Source organism: Apus apus, chromosome 1, assembly GCF_020740795.1.
Source record: "Apus apus isolate bApuApu2 chromosome 1, bApuApu2.pri.cur, whole genome shotgun sequence".
NCBI lineage: Eukaryota > Metazoa > Chordata > Aves > Apodiformes > Apodidae > Apus > Apus apus.
Genome location: NC_067282.1, coordinates 4,852,139 through 4,867,023, shown reverse-complemented (window position 1 = coordinate 4,867,023; position 14,885 = coordinate 4,852,139).

Here is a 14,885-nt window from a genome sequence, read left to right as displayed (position 1 = left end):
TGGTGTTTATTTTTATTTTTATTTGCATTTATTCAGCACAGGGAAATAAAATGTCTCCTTTACTGTTCAGTTTGAGTTTTGTTGTTTTTTCTTTTTTTCTTGCAATAAAATGGCTAACAATGTAAAGCACTTTTCCTGTTACTAGACTCAAGGTTTTGTCTGCATCAAACCTCTTAATGGATAACCTTGCTGTTCCTTGATGGCTACTACACAGCCAGAAGCACTTGGAAGAGCTTCCTTAGGTGTTTCCTGCCCTGAGATATGCTCAAACCACCTTCTTCACTGGGGTCCCCCAGATCTTGGCTCTTGCAGTTTTCCAGAGCTAAAAGTCGTTGTGGGCATTTGAAGCCAAAAGAAAAATGCTCTCACCTTTTTCACCCTTCTGCTTTTTAGGTGCTAAAAAAGGAAGGAATTTCTGGGGAGGTGTTTATAGAGGAAAACATGTACTTGTTTCAAAATTATGGGTGATCAAGAAAGGCAAAGATGAAATATACACAGAGGGGAACAGATGCTGTGAAGGAGCTGTATGTGCAAGTTGAGCTGTGTTAACTGGGTACAGGGAAAGTAAGAAAATAAGTGATTAATGTAGGATGACTAAGGAGAGGTTTCATAAAGTGGTGACCAGTTTCCAACTGAAAACCCAGACTAGTCATGCTTTGGCCTTTTTGTGGAATTTATTCGTGCAAGGTTCCCCTCCTCCAGGAAGTCATAAACTCACAAACTGCTAAATCTTTGTGATTAACTCTGCCTGGTGAATGGAGGGGGAGATGGGTAGAATAGAAAAAAACCCAAACAAACAAACTTGTAATAAGTAGTTACAAGAGGGAGAGGAATGATAAGAAATAGAAAAATCAAGTGATACTCAAAATCTAAATTAATGTCTCAACTTTTTTCAGTTTCCCCTCACCACTGATTCTCCAATCTGTACTACCCTACTTCAGAAAGATCTTCCCTTATCTTTTGGACAGGATTTAAAACTGAGAACCCAAGCTCTTGACGCTCTTCTGCAAGAGAATATTTCTGTATTAATGGCTAACTTCCAAAATACCTAACATTTCCACTGTTATTTTTATTGGCTCCGGGTTTGCTCTCTGACCAGCATTTGTAGAAGATGCAGACACAACAGTTGTGTGCATCTTTGACCTTTCCATGAGAGAGGTGGTGTTGCTATGGAGTAAGGGTGCCTGTAATAGGGTGCAAGGACGTCATCTGTTTTTTGGCAAATTAGCAGTTATTCTCAGTATGGGTTTCTCATGTCCTTTCAGGGCAAAGTTTAAAAAGGCTGCATCTGAAGAAAAATCTTGGAAGCACATACAGCAGGGAGGGTCTGAGCAGTGGAGAACCTTTTGTGAATTACACCAACTGTAATGTTTCCTTTTAGAGATATGTGTATGGGCAATCTGTTACTGCAGAGATACTTTTAACATGTATCAACCCTGTGGCACAGGAGTAATTTATTTTACTGAGAATAAACTACTAAAATACCATAAAAACAGGCACAAATACTCCTATGACACCAAACTGCAGTGTGACAGCCACAGATGAAGCCTCCAACCACTGCTCAGTGTTCATCAGTATAACAACATATTGGTAATTCTTATAAGTTGCTTTGGCAGGCTAAAATAAACAGAGAAAAGACAAGAAACTGTTATGCCAGTGTCTTTTGAAGAAATGTTTGGTGCACTATAGGCATCTTCTTCCAATCCCAGAAGGCTCTGGCTTCACTTTATATAAACTCACTCTCCCCAGTGTTCTGAGTTTCTTAGGCTTTCTCCCATTATCAGGAAGGTATTTAACTCTAAATTTCCCCAGTTTTCTACAGATCTGTCAACATAACAATTTTAAAATATATATATTTATTTATTTTTAATGTATTCTTTGCAACCATGTGAACTTCCCAGACTTCTCCTGGAGCAGTAAGCAGCAGCAGGGAGCATTGCTGCAGCAGCAGTGCTGGGTTTGTACCTGAGATGCTGTGTTACACAGTGTTTGCAAAGCTGAGTTGCCTCTCTTCCCCATGTTTGCAAGCTGCCAGAAGAAATGTCCTGATACTTCAGAAAGGCTTAATCTGGGACCAGCTGCAGATTGTCAGTTGCTGGCAAAAAAGGAGAGGATTATGCAGCTGAATGAGCAGCAGTGATAAGGAAAATTCGGATGAAAAATACCTTGATCCTGGAAAACTGTGCAGCATCTGAGGCTGCAGACAGACCATTGGTATGAGAGTCTCGCTGAACAGAGACAAACAAGTGACAATTACTATCTGGAAGCTGTCTGCTGCCCCTAACTACTAGTGCACTCTTCCATGTCGATTTGGTGCAGAAAAACTTTAGCTACAGTGCTTGAATATGTACTGGTATGAAAAAGATGCTACCATGGGTGTCATTGCTTTCAGTCTGAGTGGAAGCAACAGACACAGATCTCATTCATGCATTCTGGTGAAGTCTTGTCCAACAAGCAGTATGATAGCAGCATTCTTTGCAACTTGCTTTTGTTTTTCTTTTTGAAGAAAAATGAATACATCCTCACAGGAGATGGATGAGGTGAGCCTTTCACTGAGGATACCCATCAGCCTCCCTACTGCTTGATCGTAATGCCTCAGCTGAGTGCTCTGACCACAGGAATGAGTTTTCAACCATTCGCTGAGCATCTGCAGGATGGTGCTTGAATGTGCATTTCAGCACCTCGGGGCCAGTAGCATATACTTAATATTTGGCTTGAGAGAGAGCATGCTGGTACCTTGCCTGTATTGGGTTTGACAGCTGCATCTATAAAACTGCTCAGGCAACTGAAGCAGTGAAGTGATTTAATCATCTGGGGACAAAATCAGCAATAGGCAGGGACAAGTCATGCAAAGGCCTTGACCAGCCCTTTACAAAAGCATATAAACTCCAGAGCTCAAGGAAACTGCCTGAATCCTGTTCACCTTGGAAAACCCTTGAGAGATTTCTTAGCTCTGTTTCATTTTCTTGTGAGCTTTGGCCAGCAATTCTGTTTGGACAGGATGGTCCAGAGGCTTCTGAATAAATAAGGGAATTTTTACTTCTTTCAGTCTCTCTTTGTACTTGGAGACATCTTGTTGTTGTTCAAGGTTCTGTTATAGTGCAAAGCATCAAGGTGGTTTTTGATGTTCCTGCCTTGCAGATGGTGACTAAAACACAGGAAAACTCATCCAACGGATATCATGTAAAATGCAAAAGAAAGTTGACAGAAAATCTATAGAAGTGAAGTATCATACTATACAGATTCAGGCAGAAATGTAGGACTTAGTCATAAGAAAAAGTGCAATGCAGGAGGGACACTGATGGCAGTGAATGTCACATGAAACATAAGCTACTACTATTTTGCTTCAAAAGAATATCTGATTTGGAGAGTGCATTGGTGCTATTCTTACGTCTTAAATATGGTACAGCTGACCTAAAACACATGCAGCTGATATTATAACTGTCCAGTCTGCATGAGTGATAGGCTGGCTGGGAGCAGCCAGAGCTGACCTTTCTGGTCTAGAAGGCACTTGAATTCACTTTGTTATGTCCAATCCCATGGTAGTTAACAAACAAACCCTGGCTCTGAGGCGCTTGATGGTACTTTCATTGCTATGATACTTAAACTACATTGCAGCTGTTCAGAAAACAATCACTATGTTCTGGTAAGCTTTATTTCTCTAGGACATAATTTACCTTTGTCTCTCCTTGAAATGCAATAATCAAGACCCTTGTTGAAGCCTGGCTCTGTATCACTGGAGAGCACCAAATGTTTTGATCATGGAGATGATAATGCAAAAGACTCAGGGAGAGTCCTAGAGATGATCTCTGAAGCTTAGAGAGCATGGGGGTTGACTACCCATGTTCCCAGCAGGGAGCTCAGAAAGGAGACTCAGAGATCCTGCTCTGCAGTCTATAAATCAGTGCCAAGAGGTTTTGGAGGGTTCCGGTTGCCCAGAGCAGTGGCCTTACAAGCCATAAGCAAAACTCAAGATGCAGAACTTGAAAACAAGTCAGCATTAGCCTGCATTTTCCTAAGGACAATTTCCTCCTAGCATGAATTTCCATTTGAAATGGAAGTGCTTTGCTTCTTACAATACAAATCATATCTTTGTCCAGGCTTTCAGTAACTGACTTACATGCAGGTTGTGTCTAATAAAACACTGAGTTGAAAGAGACAGTCTGCTTTATCTTGTCCAGATTCCTTTTAATAAATTTCATTTTTATATTTGTTTATTTATTTTTAAAGACTCTGCTGAATAAGAGGCATTTGAGCTTTCTGCTGAATCATTCTTTCTGTCTCCCTGAGAAGACTTACTTTGAAGCCTGCATTATTTTTTCCCAGTATAATTCCACAGTGCTGCTTGTCCTGCACATCTGCCTGCTTGGCACTCAAGGTACTGCTGCTTGTGGGGTCCACGGTTGACCATGTAAGATATTCCCATGCACAATGGCAGCTTTGTAAGGTGATCTCTATCTTTCCATGTTTTTTCCATGTTTTTTGTTCCTTGTCCATTGACTTCAGCTCACAAGTCTGCTGGCTTCACGGCTGCCAAAATAGAACAGTTTTGGTTGCTATTTCTTCCCATTCTCTAAATGCAAGTTGTTTTGGAAGGATTTCTTAAACACAACTTATTGTTTTTACTCAAGTAAGAGTAATAGTTAATCCATCAAATGCCAGACATAGATTCTGTGTCTATGACTCCCACAAACTCATTTTTCTCTATGGCCTTTTTTTTTGAAAAGAAGCACAGCCACCTTGCAAGTCTATGTATAATTATTTGCAAAAGATTATTTATCATTATTTTCTATGCTGTGTGGAAGCTTTCACCCACCTTCCCTGGACTGTGATTTTAAAACACAGTACAAAGAAGTTACAGCTTTTTTATTTGGATGTAGAAACTGTAAGAGTCACAAAATGGCAAGGTTTGGTAGGGTATGTTTTCAGAGATGTACAATATAGGCTACAAGCATAAAACAATGAATGGCACAGGGAAGGTAAAATAAATTTCAAAGTATCTTATCACATAAAAAAGAATTAAGGAAGCAGAAGGAGTCAGAGAGCCTGTGGTATAAGGAGTGGATGTAGCTTGTGAAACACACTGCCAGAAAAATGCCTTTGGGGGCTGGCTATGAAGGCTGGCTGGGTGCCCGCCTTTGCCACCTCCTGAATGTGTACTGGGACAAGATAGAGTTGCACAGCCTCTCTACTTTTTGGATACAAAACTGCTCTATTAGGGCATAAGCTTATGCATTAGCTGTTAGAATAAAGAGAATTGTACCATCAGAGACTTCTTATGTTTTCCTCAAAAGCACTGTGTGTCTGCTATTGCCAGAGACTGCATTCTGGATATAATGAGTCACTGGTCTGACCCAGAGCAGAAACTCCTTTGTACTGCAAGCCATGTATTTATGTATGATTTCATAATTATTCCTCCTGCTAACTCCGCATATCCTGCCCTTGTTTTGACTGTGTCTGTTAAGGTATGTGTACAGCCAGGCTGATCCTGACTCAGGGCTCCTCTCACCAGATAACAACATGAGGAATTTCAGGGCAGCATAGATAACAAAACAAGAGTAATATATATGCATATGTACAGCCAGTTCAAGACTCCTCTCACACTAATCTCCAATTCTTATTTGTGTCTTTTGCAACCTAATTTAGGCTTCTGTCTTCTCACAGCAAGTAGATGGCACCTGACAAGTCTTCTACTGCCTGCTATAAACTTTTCAGGACCAGAGGCTCAAATTGCTGGGAAGACTTGTCAAGTCTCAGCAGACCAGTTATGTTCTGGCCTTTATTCTGTGCTTCTCACTCATTGCAAACAAATGTAAGAGTCTTCTCCCAACATTTCTTTCCATTATCTTGTTTGGTAGTTGGCCCTAAAGTGTTGCACTCACCCCCAAATATTGACACTCTTGCATTCCATGTGACTGTTGTTGCAAACAATTTTGAACCTTTTAGTGCAGAGTGTGGTATGTAAATAAACTTTGCTGTGCCAACACTGAATTAAGGCTTAGGTCAGTAAGGAGCAAATGCCTGTGCCAAATTAACTCTCTTCAGATTTTTGTTCACTACCTTATTGGTCCTTCTGGAAAGTGCTATTATGTCAGAGCTTTCAGTGCATATTTGTGTTGAAGGTGACTACAGGACAGTAAACCCTGGTTAGAGCTTAAAAGTGTTTCTTGCAGGTGGAGGAATAAAATGAGGAAAATGAAGGAAGCCTAATAGGAAAAAGACATACCAGAATAAAAGCACAGATATGTAATGAAAGATAATTTAATAAGGATTTTAAAAAAAGTTTTAAAAGACCACTGTAATTTCAACGAATAATACAAATACCTTATTCAAATAATTTGATATTTTAATGGTCATTAGGGTGGTCAAAGCAGATTTGGATATATTGCTGGATATTTGAGCTTAAAACTGTGTTGAATATTGATCACTAATTGCCCAAAGGCGTTGTTTATTCCTAACAATTTAGGTGTGTACAGCATTGGAAAAACTAAACAGGGGAAGAGAAGGTTCATGCCCCAAAGAGTTGGTGGTCTCAGGTCTGCTGAGTACAGAGAACACATCACAGAACTAGACAGCTCTCAACATCACCAGCACTGTTTGATAGCACACCATGGTGCTATCTTTAAATAGATGTATTCGTAAGATAAGGCCTGAATTGGAGTACCAAGACAGACACTGCTGTGGTTTTATTAAAAAAAAAAAAAAAAAAAAGAGTAAATTAAAGAGGAAAAATAAAAATAACTAACAAGCCTCCTAACTACAAAAGATACAGAATTACCAGACACAGCTGCCAAAATCCACTGGCAAAATAAGGCTAATCCTTGAGTTCAAAGAGTGGCAGGTTGAATTTCAGGAAAAACAAGCCCTCCTGTATTCTTTGGCAAAAAAAGCCTGCAATGATGTTCAGACTAAACATTCCCAGCAATGCTAAGTGCACGTTCTCTGCCCATGCTAAGTCAGTGAAGCTGCCAGGCAGGCATGTACAGCTTCAGTGGAGCATGGAAAATGGACACTGCCATGGTGATGGCTCAGTGTCTGAAAAAAGAACTTTTTCCATTTAAAAGTTAGCCTTTTCGTATTGATTTCAGCAGACCTAAGGAATAAATCAGATGAGTTTAGTGGAGGGGAATGAATATATTGAATATATTCAGCTGCTAATTCTCAGCCAAAACACCTCGTTGCTTTATGCCGTCACTTACATCCACGTGGAGAGTGCACACAGAGTGTAAAACAGTTGTAGATAGTAACAACAGCTTTTTTTTTAGACTTGTTTTTCACCTTTTAAAAGTACCTCTACAATGCCAAATAACAAGGAACAAGGTTCAAACTCCACAGGCTGAATTTTTCCACCAATTCCATGGTAACTCATCTTTGCGAAAATAGCCAGAGGGCTTACAAAAGATAAAAGCCAGTGTTTCTGCAAAGGCACACATCTCTGTTCTGTCACAGGAAGAGAGAAATTACTGAGTGGCAATTAATGCACCTGAAGAAAGGAGAGTTTGTGGCTTATGTACTCACATGCCCCAGCAGTGTGTAGAGTCCAGAGTATGTTTTTATTTCAAAGCATTCTAAAGCATAATGGTACAAAGAGAGTGTTTCGTATTTCTGAAAGTTTGAACTCAGATTCTCTCACAGTTTCTGTAGAATTCAGTCTACCCATGTGTGCAGCAATCCTTAGCTACTTGACAGAGTGATAGGTATGCTGGGAAGCTTTGATGATATTGAAGTTTGTCAGTGGCAGTGGATCAGAGGAGCTGCCTGGCCCCAGTTGCCTGATGTGCCCAGGGACCATCGGGCACAGAAGGTGCAGGAAATGGGGTGGCTCAGGGAGTCAGCTCACTGATTAGCAAGCTGTCTTTGGCATGCTTTAAAGCAGCCTGGGGACTGTTTTAAACAACTCCAGTTGGGAATAAGCCAAGCACAGTACTATTCTGGCCAAGTCCTGGCACTCTCCTTTCTCGAGGGCCAGACAGGATTGATGGTATATTAGCAGGGTTCATTGACTGAGTGCCAGCAAGGGATGTTATGATGCCAAACGAAATCTCAGCTGGTGAGATCTGAAGAGCTTCCAGGCTTTAGGCACTGCTATATGAAGTTTATTTGAAAAACAAGTTGTGAAATGGTGAGGTTCTGGGTATCATGTTAAAAACGAGAAAGAGACAGCAGAAGCATAAAAGAAGCACTTTGAAAGTTCAGAAATAATCAGCATTGTCACTTGGAAAAAAATATTTCCTGAGTTAACTGGAAGAGTTTGTGAAGAACTGTGAAGTCCCTTTAGAACAGCACTGGCTTGGAAAGAAATCAGCAAAGTCATCCAAGAGCCAGAAGAAAACACTATGACAGAGACTAAGCTTACCCAGGTTCTGCAGGTCCCCATAGCCTATTTGCTGCTCTCTGGTGTTTTGTTTAAAACTAGATCGTCTCTCTATTCTAGTTCAACTAACATATCAAGCCAAAAAATGTTAATTCCTTGGACACCTCTGAATTTAACAATATCTTGGCTGAATGCAGAAGTGGAAGTCCCTTCACAGTGGCTGAGCTTCACCCATCCTAAAGCTTGGACTTTGCAGTATGCTCACTCTTGGTGATCTTAGTTCCCTTGCTCTTCCTTACTCTTTTTATTGTAGAGTTATTATGTCATCTTGCTCCTGAACCAATAAATATCTTACTAGTGTCCACTCTGAAGATGTTGATGACTATTTCATTTGTGTCAGGATTCTGTTTTTCTTAAACAATCATAAAAAGCAAGAAGGGGAAAGGATATTTTGTACAAACAGCAATTATATCCCATATCTACATTTATCTTGTTAAACGAATAAACTACTTCAGCACCTTCTAATAAAACAGATTATCTGCTCTCTGGATATCTGTCTTGCTTTTCTTTGCACCTGTGCCTATCTTTATGGAAATGTAAGATTCTAACAAATAAATCTACTATTATCTACCTCTGCAGTTTCTTCTGGACCCATGCTTTTCTATTATCTGAGCACTTGTAGCCTTACGATAAATGACTGTTATGTAATATTCCTGTTTTAAAGTTGAAATAATGAATGTGCAAAATTTAAGGGCTCAAAAACACAAATATAGGCTGCAAATGTTCATATGTTGATGGGCAAGTCCTCTTATACGGCTGTGACAAATTTCAAATGTGAAAGAACATCACATTTCTTCCATGTGCTGAAGTTTTCAGGTGTCTGGCAATCTACTGACATTCTGGCTAAGCTACCAGACAGGTAAAAGTTTATCTACTCTTACTGTGTAGAGATCAACTGTATCATTTGTGTGAAAACAGCAAGTGTGGTGCTTCCTGGAGACATCCCAATGACTTGTGCAGGCTTTAGCAAAGTTAGGTTGCCTCATCCAAGAAGTGCAGAAGTTTCAGCCTGTATGCACAAGTGCTGTACATCTGACTCATCCCTGAAGCATCACACTTACCAAATATTACTACCACTTCTCTGAACACAAATACAACATCAATAGACACCAGCAAGGAACATGCTCACACAAAGAAATGAACATTCAACTGAAGCCTGCCATTGTCTCTATGAAGAAATTATTCAAGACTGAGAAGCCATTCCTGAACCCTACATCTGGCAAAGTAGTTTATTGCCTAGGTGTTTTTGTCACCTCAACTAGTTCCTACAATTTTCTTCAGTTTCTTTATTATTGCTTCAGCTGATTCCATTATTGGAACTTTTTTCTGTAGTTTAGTACATCTCTCACCACCATCTTCATCACCACCATGGTTATTATTACTGTTGTTCTTATTACTATTTCAAAAGTACACTCCTTACCTCTTACCAAACTTTTATTAATTGCTAAAGAGATATTGGACCTATATGAGCTGGTGCTCCTACTATGGCTGGCAATGCCAGCAAAGAACAGAGGGTGGATCTTTTAAAAATCTGCAGCATGAAAAAGAAATGCTTTAAAATCACATTGGCATGTTACATCATCTAAAGGGCTTCTTCAAGGAACAGAGTTTTAAGAACTGTGCTAATTAATGTTGGCAATTGGCATTAGAGGTAAATCATTCAATTTAATTCTGGATGAGAGTTGTCCTTTTAAGAGTACCTTCTGGTGAAGACCATTTTTACCATGGGTAATATTGCATAGATTTTTGGCCATTAATGGACCTCTTTTCCTAACACCAGGCAACATTTCAAATAGATGTCCTCTGGTTTTCCACATTCTTTTTTAATTATCACTTTCTTCCTCCCTGTACCCAATGGGAGCTAAACTGGGGCCTGGTTCAGCCCCGGAGGATTTAGTAGCTTTTTGATATTTTAGTGAATTGCTTCTGGAAGCTTGGTGCAAATTGAAGCCTGTGCCTCTGGGGAAGGAGATCTCTGAGAGGCCATCATCCACCTTGGGTAATGCAGGAAGCCAGACCTCTACTTTCTTTATGTCAGAGGATTGTTCTCACATTTTTGAGGTTTCATTTTCAAGTTCTGTTTCCATTTTTCACTTGCTTCATGTATTGTTTGTCACTGTGTGGGACTGACTTTAAGCTAGCAGCCACATCTTGAATTTGGCTTCCTGGGTAACTGATGCTGTACATTTTATTAGACATGTCCCTAATAGTTTTGCAGACACATAACTCTGAAGGAATCATCATACCCTATAAGATGTCCTCCTGCATGACCCTTCTCTTCATTTTCCCTTGTAAATATGTCACTAACAGAGTGTTTCATTAGTATATTCCACAAATATGTTCAATCATGTTTTATAACTCCCAGACAGAAAGAATAAAGTTCTTCATTGCTTGCTTTTATGATTACTCAATCTCCCAAACTTTCACTTTAAGTCAATGCAGATTTAAGCTCCCTGAACTGGTGTTTTGCAGTTCTCCAATATTTTAAACTTGTGCAGGTACACATGTGGTCTTCTCTGTACATTCTATTGATATGTGTTGCTCCTAACAGACCTAGTCAGTTATTCTTAGTAAATGGGTGGGTATCATTTTCCTTAAAAGCCAGTGCACTTTCTCCTTTGACTTGACCCATACCTTTCAGGAAACTCAGTATTAAGTTACTGGGAGGACTTTGTGGCACAGCAGTAGGGTACCCTCAACAGAGGAATGCTATGTGACCAGGTGATCTTTTAAAATCTTTCAATGAATACCAATTTTATGGTTTCCATAATATTTAGCCATTAATCAAAACTCTTCTTACATGTAGATGTCCATTTTTGTCTGGCTCCCTGGAAAACATGAGGCACCAGCAACAAAATAATTCCTGTTCTGCCTTCCTAGAAATGCTGACTGAAAGAGATCTCTGGAGGTCACTGGTTGAACTTCCCACCCAGACTGGGACTATCACGAACACCAGATCACCATTACTTTAGGCAAGTCTAGAAAATCTCCAAGGATTGGGATTCCATGTTCACTTACTTTTTTTCCCCCATGCCTTTCAAGAAGCTGTAGGCTGCTATTGAATATCTCTTTTACCTCCTCCGTCAGACTTAACAAGCTCAGTTCTCTCAAATTCTCCTTATAAGTCACTTGTTTTGGACAATGATAATCTTGGCAGCTCTCTGAGCATCCACTTCAATTTCTCCCCTTGAATTCAGAAGGTCCAAAACTAGACCCATTACTCCAGCTGTGGCCTCACTGGGGCTAAGGAAGGTACTAATATATTTTAATTTGCTGCCCTAATGGAACCCATGATGCAGCTTTGCTGTACTCCTGATGCAAATACACTGACTCATGCTCAGCCTAGTGTCCACAACAACACCCAGGCATTTTTCTTTAATTCAAATAAACTGAATTTTGCCTGCTGTGTATTAATTATTTGATAGACACCTTTTTGGTATTGTGAATTACAATCTGATAGCTTTTGCTTTTGTTAAGGATGTTGCTTCCCTTTGCCTTCTCCTGCAATGTTTTTGCTTTCTGATAGTCTCAGTTGCCTTTTAGACACTCCTTCATTTGCTACTTTATAGTATTAAACAAGGCTACATTTACACCCATCTATAAAAATATGAACATATTTAATTTAATGGAAATCTCAGATCAGTTGTACAAATAGCTCCTAAAATTTCTGTGATGCCTGTTGAGGATATCTAATTAGAAAGATTGTGTAGTTCTGGGTCTCACTCCTCTGTAGCTCCCCAGTCTGTCCAAATCTCAGTTTGGTTTCTTGTTTCATCCTGAGATGATGAACACTGTATCAGAAGCTGATCTTCTTTCCTGTGTACATTTAGACACAGACTAATACAATTTAACCTGCTGCTTGAACAGGTGTCCAGTCATTATCATTATAATAATGATAATAATAAACCTAAACAAGGCTAATTTTAGCGGACACCTGAGCTTGGCTTTCTCAAAATTAAGTCATTCAAAATTCTAATAAATATCTAGCTTACAGTCTGTCTGTTTTTCCTTTGCCAAATGTAAAAGAGGGATAAAGTACTTATCTACTTCCCTGGAGAGTAAATATAATAAATAGTGCTTTTATATACCACAATGACAAGTTCTTATAACTAAGAATGTAAATGAATTACACCTTTCACATCAGGATATGTAGGCTAGTCCTTTCTTCTTTAAAATTATGAGAGAAACCTGAACTGCTTCCAACTCCTCTGCAGGTTGGAGATGTAAAATCTACACCTTGCTTAGGGAAGTGAAAAGAACAAAAAATCAACGCAGAGCATTCCAAGGCAGCAAAATGCAGATTATTATTTTAGATATCTACAAGCAAGCCAAACACAGCACATGGTGCATGTTAGGTTTTCTTGCTCTATTAAGTTGTACCCCCTGCAGAAACACCCACTATGCAGCAATGATGGGCTCTGGCTGGCACGGCCAGGCAACTGCCTTTTTAAAGGGGTTAAAAACTTGATATTGGTCCTATGAGCAGTCAAGAAAACTAGAAAGGTACAAGGATAACTGGTATTCAGTGAACTCTGATAATAAAACACAGGCTTAACTCTTTTTAATTTCTTTTTACTCAAAGATTTCTCAATTATTGTAGTCCTAAATTGAGCCTCCATGAGACCTCTGTAAAGTAAATACACACTAGACATGGAAATAAAGTAAGAAATTATACCTCGAGGCAAATTTTGTTATTCACTATTTTTTCTCATCTCAAAATATAAGCTGAAACAATAAAAATAAATCTCAAGGAACAGAAAGTTCCCCAAACCCCATGATTTTTAAATGTATGATTTCTTGCTACATTTCCTTGCTTCCTTTCAGAAGAAAGCTGTGCAGTCTGCTCCTCCATCCACCTTTCCTCCCTCTTCTTCAGAACAGTTTTGAACCCTCTGACTAATACAGACAAAGTTTTTAGAGGCTTTAAATTTCTAAAAGTTGAATTCAGATTTACTGAAAGAATTTAAACTAATGCCCCAGTGAGAACGTTGTCTGCAGCTTCAACTCAGCAGTCATCTGGTTTTTGGCATCCTCTGGTTAATCAGACAGTGGTCCTCACTGGTGGAGATGAGAATAGGTATATATGAGTAAATTCTGGAGTGAGAAAGATGTTAAGGATGTTTTTGAGTCAGTGGATTTAAGAAACAAATCTCTAGGAAGTGTTGCTTTTGTGCTGTGTCCCATAAGCAGTTTTTGGTTTATTTGTCTATTGTCTCTTGCAATCTGCAGAAATGAAATAATATTGAAAGGCAACAGCTTGGCATTATTGAATTAAAACATTAATTTCTGTTTACCTAATGCAAAAGTTTTTGTTTCAGCTGCATTTGCACTTTCATTTGGGTTGCCTGTTGACTCAGCCTTTCACTCAAGATTATTGCAGTGCTCCTCTGTACACAGGGCAACAGAGGAGGACGGTGTCTCCTGGCCTGACATCATCCAGCTCTGCCTTTGAGCTGCAACACATCCAACCTACCAGGGCCACGTCATTGCAAGTGGACCCACATTAAGGGCAGGCAATAACACAGTGAGCAGTTTGAAGACCCGTGGACTCACAATATTGCATTTTGTCAGTCTAAGAGTCCAACACATTGGCTTTTAAGTCACGTCCTTTCATGTAACAGCAAAGTCATGTCTCCTGCCAATTTTTTAATTACAAAAAGCTGTATTTTTATAAAAAAAAAAGAAAATAAAAATTCCAGCTCTAAACTCTCTCCTAGCCCTAATCAATAGACTGTATCTACTTGTTAGGTGAGTTTACTGAGACTGTAACCATATCCCTGTTTCACTTTCATTGATGTAAAGTGAAAGTGACTCCGTAACAATCAATTGAATTAGATCAGTGTAAAATACCTTTCAAAGAATTTGGAATTGGGCCCAAAAAGAGCTTGCTAGCAGCTAACCTAGAAGCTGCTGGTAGATCAGGATTGCAATCTAGGAATCCAGTCTCACAAGCTATTACTTTAACTGCTGATCCACAACAGAAAATTCCGGGTCTATTTCCTTTATTATAATTATGAAGTATATATATCTAAGCATCTGTCTCCTGTTTGAAGAAGATAATTCCTTCTCAATCACACCATTTAAAGTCCTCTTCTACTTTCTTGTCATAGAAACCTGTTTCACAGATTTTTTTCTTATACTACCGAGGAGAGGACACAAATGTTCTTTCGTATTATTTGGCAAGTAACATTTGGGAAAGCAGAAGCACAGTGACAATGTTTTTTATGTCCCCAGGAAGTAAGAGGTGATATTACAAAGTAAAGTTTTGGAAAGCTAAAAATGAGCAGTGTAAAGCATGAGAAAGCAGCTGTAACTGTCAGTTTAGCATCAGTGACCATATTGTAGGATTTACTGTCATGATAGATTAGTTCAGCAGTGATATTTAAAAGTTTCAAAGGAGAAAATTCTTAAATTGAAAGAGTAGTTGTTAATTGTTTGCATTTCCTAGCTGCCCACTGAGACTATGGCCATCGACAGCAGGAGTTGAAGCAAGAGGATTGGTAGCATTTGA